This window comes from Phytophthora infestans, genomic scaffold (genome assembly GCF_000142945.1).
Source record: "Phytophthora infestans T30-4 supercont1.59 genomic scaffold, whole genome shotgun sequence".
Taxonomy (NCBI): domain Eukaryota; phylum Oomycota; class Peronosporomycetes; order Peronosporales; family Peronosporaceae; genus Phytophthora; species Phytophthora infestans.
In genome coordinates this window covers 1,444-7,792 of record NW_003303700.1, presented here as the reverse complement: position 1 = coordinate 7,792, position 6,349 = coordinate 1,444, and positions in this window count along the sequence as shown.

The window sequence follows — 6,349 nt, the reverse complement described above, 5'->3', positions numbered from 1 at the left end:
TCGGGTTCTACGACGCGAAATATGCGTGCTCGGTCGTTTCTTCTTGCGCGTCGGGGCTCGCTGGTGTAGCGATGATCTAGAAGTTTCGGCAGCACTGTCACTATCGTTACTACTGGAAGCCTCACTTCCGGATGCTTCATCGCTCCGTTTTGGCGCGCGGGCGTGTCTGCGAGGCATTCCGGAGGCTAAACCTAAGCCACGTGCTTGCTGTGTGGACTGAATTTGAAATGGACGGAGGGAGGGGGTCGCCAGTCAGAGTGATGGTCATGGAATGGCTCAGTCCATCTGGTCGGGGAAGGGGATACACATCCCACTGTACCCGCTAACGTCGTCTTAGCTTCGGCCGTTGCAGTCTATTGGAACTCGGCCGAAGATAACAAATATTGGTAGCGCTCAGTATACACTTGAACTAACTATGGGAGAGTAAACGTACCCCCGCTAACTTCGTCTGCAAAATTCATTGGTTAAAATAGAACAGACCACTGGCGAATTCGCGGAGGGGCAAGTAAGCGTCGGAGTCCGCGAGGACGGCTTAAACGAGTGCGTGGTGAGTTCGTTTGGACGACGTACAACTAGATGCGCTGCGGGGGGTATGTGCTACTCCATCTACTCTTTCTCTGCGATCCCTCTGTTGGCTAATTAATTGCTTGTGGTGTGTTGATGTATTAGAGCTCCTCCAAGCGCAAGACCACGTCTGCTTAAGCACCAAGGTGCCTACATCGTCCACTGCCGAACCTGGTTTATCCCCGGGAAGCCTTGTGTATTTTGCAGTCGGAAGAGCTGCCCAGTCGGAAGAGCTGCCCAGTCGGAAGAGCTGCCACAGAGCCGCCACAAAGACACCATCGGTCCATGAGACCCTACCACTTTTCTCAACGGATGCACTCCAAGCTGCATTACGCTTGCAGGCCATTGGAGCGCAGGTACATACGCTAATACTGTCGGTTTGCTGAGTGTGATGCTAACTACTGTCTGTCGTCTTTACTTTTGCGCTAGAATGAAGGGCGCAGTTATGTTGTGGATGGCAGAGCCTCGCGATCAAAGCGAATGCATGCCGCAATTAGTCTTTGAGGCGCATTATGACAGTATGAACTTGGCGAGGGCAACCGCTGAGGTATGGCTGTCTCGGCAGAAATCTAAATTGGCCTTTATTCTAATCTTTTTGTTTAATCAATTTTTTTCTGTGGTCTTCAGCTTTTTAGTCATATCTACTCTGTAGTCACGACGCTGAAAAGCGGATGCGCGACAACGAGCGGAAGGCAGCCCGTTGACCATCACTTAGTTCGCTCCAGGCTTTGACAATTCCTGTAAGTTTACCAGACCTACGTCGTTTGCGTTTCCCTCGTTCTACTATGTCAGTTTTGCTCAAGCCTGTCACTAACAATGTCTCGCATTGACTAGCCATGGTTACCATAGCATACATCCACTGCATCCTTTCCAACTCGTGAACTGGCGCTGGGATAGGTGGTATACTAGACAAATCAGCAACGTACGCCACAATTTCGACAGCACGCAAGCAGTCCTTTTGACTTCTGTTGCCACGGGATTTGGAAAGAGAACCGAGACCCTTTACGAAATACTGCACCAAGAAGTCGGACAGACGCTTGCCCCTCAAGCTGGATAAACTGTGTGGCCACGTTTGTTCTACCATTGGAGGACGTAGTTCCGGTGTTGAGGCTGCATTTGGTGGCTGGGTTTGCTCCGCCACGTTGCCGGTACTGCACACAGCGCACACGGTGTGCTCCATGCGAGGCATGTGATCTAACCTATCTAATATTTGATGCATCATGTTTTTTAGACTTTCATATGCAGCAACAAGTTCTTGATGCCCAAGTAATAACCTCTCAAGCGTATCCCCAAAGGTATGAACTCCAACAAATTGTTCCGCTTGTTCTTCCATCGTGAGACTGCTTTTAATACTTTCTACTGGAAGCGAGAGGATGTTATCAGTAACAAACCGCTTCCGGATCTTGCTACCCCAGTCCAGCAGCTCCTCCTGACACGAATGCAGCTGTGGTAACGCGGCGTGTACACTCTGCATTTTCTGGTGAACAATGTGCTGTGGGGAAATTGCTAGCGTGTCTCGGTAATACATTAAAAGCGTCGCGGTAAGACAGTCAGCAAAACCCTTCGGGAAAAATCTTTGCAAAATGGAGAAGCCGTAAAGAGTCAGCAAATTGGCTAACTCTGGTGTATGTTTGATGTGATTCCATCTCGAAACAGGCTAGCGAGGGTGGATGACCAGCTTGCTTGGTATCTATCCAGCCGCCCAGCACTTTAGCAACATTTTGGTCTGCAGCAGTGGTAGGTGATATGTATTCGAGAAGAGTTGCAAATCCATCCACTGACCACAATCCTCTGTGTGCTAGATCCGACAAGTTCACGCTGGCGTTTGAGCTGGCGTACGCCGCACCACCTCGTCGTGTTGAATGCGACTGGAGATTTCTCGTAAGTGTCAACGTGTGATCATACTTGTACATGGATTTCAATAACCTGTTGATGTACGCAGCCACATGCGCTTCCGTCGTAGTCTCCAATACTTGTGAGAACACCTTGGCGAGGCTATATAAGGATGGTCATTGAGTGGAGAGTGCCCACGCACGCAAAGGGAAAATGGAGCCCCCGGGAAAAGGGTTCATTACTCCAGCATATAGGAGAACAGAAAATCGAAATACTTTGTTGTTGTCGAACTTTTATGCTGCAGAACGAAAACTCAATTAATAGGAACAGAAGAAATAGTACTAGCTAACTCTTACCGTGTGACGTCGATGAGAACAAAGTTCCCATTCCAGTGTAAGTCTGAGAAGTGAATGGTGCCAATATCCGAGCTGCGTCCAATTGCTAGCCATTGATTGTTAAGCAGAGTTCTGTCTAGTAGCGCTTCGACATCATTGCGAAGAAAGAGAATTGTAGAGATGGAACGTAAGTCGTCTAGTGTCATAGGAGGAGCCTGTTGCTTCAGCTTTTTTCCAGTCGAAATGGAAAGCATGAGATATTGTTTTTGAAGATGACGACGACATCGTCGGTACCACTCCGGATCGTTGCGGAAAAGCTTTGTGCCAGTCGTCTCTTCCAGCTGACGCTTGATAGAGCTGAGATAGCTCATCGACGTCTGCCAATGGATGTCAGGATCATTAAACAAAAAAGATAAAAACTTACCAAACATTTCTTTTGTCACATGAGCTGCTGTTAGCGTAGCTAGCTTCAGAGTCTTGTCTACATGTCTGGTCAAAAAGGCATTGAACTTCGCCCTTGCGGACGCATCTTGCTTCTTGGAAGAGGGGCCAAGCTCACTCTCCATCAAGTCCACAATCGATTCCACGTTGGTATCGCCTGCCATCTCCAAAAGCTTTCCCCCGACTGGTCACAGCAAGGTGACGTTACTTGAATGTTGCGCTAAGGTAACTTTGATTATCTTCGTCAGACGAAGTTAAGTAAATACCCTACTGTATTGGACTTTCTTCGTAAAAAAAAACGGTGTACGCAGCCATTCTCATTAAATAACGCATCCACGAACACGAAAAATTCTAGAGATACCGTAAAAGTGTAGACTCTAAGTGTGGTTTCCGGTATGCCGAAATGTGGGATCGGTAATTCGATCTGAGACATGTATTTCAAATATTCAAAGAAATCGAATTTATAAAAATTTGAGTGCCATTCATTTGTAAGAAGGATTCGCGTGGGGAAGAGTGAATGGTACGGAAACTTGTTCCGTTTGTTTGACTGCCTATACTGACGTGTGACGTGCTGGGGCTATACGGCAGAGTGAACGCGAAGAAGATCCCGATGGGCAGGTGGAGCGGGGTCACATCCTTCTCCAAGGTCGAGATCGTCTATTAAACCTTCGCGCTAGCCGCGAGAACCTCGAGAGAACCAGAGAGCTGCCAAATTCTTAGCCGCTCCGGCAAGCGACGCAATCTGCTGCGATAAAGCTAGTGGAGGAAGTTCTGAACGAAGAGGCCGTGAAGGCTCAGGTACAGCAAATGCGTGCGGAGTACGCAGCAAAGCACGGGCCTTCGAAAATGATGCCAAGGGAGCGGGCTACGGCACCACCGCAACGTCATAGGAATCGCATTAGCCAGCGCGTTTGCCGACAAGGACGTTTCTCCGAGAATGAGGTGGTGGAAGAAGATGAAGAAACGCGGCTACAAAAATCATGTCGTTCGCCAGTTGATGATGTAGCTGCAGCGCGACAGTTTTTCGAGCTGAGTGGCTCGTCATCAGACGAAAGCTCGCCCGTACCTTTTGTCGCCACACAATTGCCGCTACTTGGAAGCGAACTGAAGTATCTGACGGATAATACGGTGCTGGAAGCCCCAGATCGGGCCCAATTTGAGAAATCTAAAGACTCACAATTCGAGAAACCCGATGAAGCACAGTTCGGGATACGTGAAAGCGCGCACTTCGGGATACCTGATAGCAAACATTTCGAGAATTCAGATGACGTCAATTTGGATATACCGGAAAACTACGGCAACTGCAGCGACGGTGTTTTGAACGGCTTCCCTTCGAGGTGGAGCTCTTGGAAACAATTTCATGACGGACTTAAATCGTTTAGTGCCCAGACCAGCCAGTGTTTTATTATTCGATCGTCACAGACCGTGAAAAAAAGGAATATGCAGATGAATGACGGTATTCGACACTTTCCAATTGCATGGAAGCATTACTTCAAAAGCTAGTGTGTACGCACGGACACAAGCAACGACCACGCGGCAAAGAAATCCGAGTCCACAGATCGGTGCGCTACACAGGTTGTACCGCGAAGGTACACGCTCTGTTATCGAGTATGGGAACACGACACTACATTTACGTTCGCAGTTCTGGCACTCACAACCACAACCTGAGTAGCACGCTATGGGACTATTACGCAGCCAATCGAACAATTCAAGATCCCGCGCTACTCGCCACAGTTTCTGACATGCGCGCTGCTGGTTCCTCGCCTAAAGGCATTCTTGCTTGGATCCGCAAACAGACAGGTTATCTACGTAGAGGCTGACTAATTCCACAAATTACTTAATGCTTTTGTGTGTGATTTTATTTACATATAGGGAAGAAAACGAAGCTCAAAGATGTGCATAACGTGCTGCAGGAGCTTAAATATGCAGCAAAGGGGTCAACTACAGACGTTGAAAGAACCGAAAGCGTGCTACGTGAGTTTACGAAGCAGGACGAGGGGAACACGGCAAAGATATTCGTGGACACCACCAGAGAGGTGGCTGTAGCGGTGGTCTTTCAAACGTCTGGGATGAAAAGACTTTTCGAAGCTTTTCCTGAAGTTGTAATGGTAGATACAACTCACGACACAAACACGAACGCATACAAGCTTTTCAGCTTTGTTGTGCATGACTGTTTTGGAAAGGTACACTAGTAATGTTTATATGGAATCATTTCGACAGTTAACGAACCTATTTGATGTTTGCGTAGGGTCAGTACGCTCAACACGCATTGGTTGAACGGGAAACCAAAGAAAATCTCCGTCTGGTTCTCCATACATTCAGAAAGAACAATCCCGGCTACAAAAACGTGAAAGTGCCGATGACAGATAAAGCTTTCCACGAGAAGGAGGTTCTAGCTGAGGCACCCACGGAACGAATCGGTCTAAGTACAAGGTCTTTTCGTTTATGGCTCATGACACGTTTGGCAAGGGGCAGTTCGTCCAGCACGCTTTGCTTCAAAACGAGCGGTACACTACCTTACTGACGGCGCTGGAGGAATTAAAAGTTAATAATCCAGCGTGGAAAAGGCTGCAGTGTATTCTTGTGGATAAGGATTTCACGGAGATTTCAGTATTGGAAGAAGCTTTTTCTGGAGTGACTATTTTGCTCTGCCAATTTCACGTACTGAAATACCTACGTGAAGAGGTTGCCTCGGCTGACTATGGATTTTCGAAGACCCAGAAGGAGAAACTTGGGGGTGCGATGAGTTTACTGGTGTACGCAAAGACTGAAGCAGAATACGAGAAGCATTTGCGGTACATGGTCCGCCTCGCGTCAATTGGCTATTACGTCCTAACGTCTAATGCGCCGGAGCCAACTGGGAGTGAACCGAACTTAGACGACCGTCAATCGGGGTCAGTCGGGGGTGAGTCTGGCACAGTTGGGCATGCGAAATCGGGTACAGACCGGACGCCAACGAGAGAACCCGTTCGATGCGGCGAAGAACACCCATTTGTGGCATACTTTCGCCGGAATTGGGACAATTGCCGTGAGATGTGGTCTGCGTATAAGCGCCAAAATACGGTGACACTCGGAAATAACACAAACAACAGGCTGGAAGCCTCATGGAAACAATTGAAAGCGTGGGTGGATTCTTTCATGGCTGTCGATGAGTCTATGGTGTAGTATCAAACGCT